Genomic DNA, 517 nt, shown 5'->3' on the forward strand with positions numbered 1-517 from the left:
CCATTTTAGCTGCGCAGCAGCCTTTTTAAAAGCTGCAGCACAAATCGGCCGGGCTGGGCAGCCCCAGGAGGAGGGGGACGGGCACGGGCACGGGCACGGGCACGGGCACGGGGACGGGCCCAGGTCCGGACGGGCGGCTGCGGCGCAGGGACCAGGCGGCTGGCGGCGGTGCTGGCGGCGGACAGGCGAGGCCTGGGGCAGCAGGCTTGTGTGCGGGGCTCGGGGCCGCCGGCCTGGCAGCGGGGGGATGCGGAGCTCGGGCTGAGTCTTGCACGGTCTGGGCAGATCCAGAGACTTGGGGGGCATGGGAGGTTGTTGTGGTGGGGGGCATGGAGGATCTGCATTCCCTGCCTCGACCTTCCTCCTGCCGCAGCTGGGCGCAGCCCGCAGGCGAGGCGCGTGTCAGTGCGGGTGCCGCAGTGCGGAGGCGGCGCGCAGCCGGGCCTGGCCGCTCCCCCGCGCAGTGCTGCGGCCCCCTGCCCCTTTGCAGTGCCCCCCGCCCTCGTGCGGGGTCCCC

Source organism: Gavialis gangeticus, unplaced genomic scaffold, assembly GCF_001723915.1.
Source record: "Gavialis gangeticus isolate Ggan-Ray unplaced genomic scaffold, GavGan_comp1, whole genome shotgun sequence".
NCBI classification, from domain to species: domain Eukaryota; kingdom Metazoa; phylum Chordata; order Crocodylia; family Gavialidae; genus Gavialis; species Gavialis gangeticus.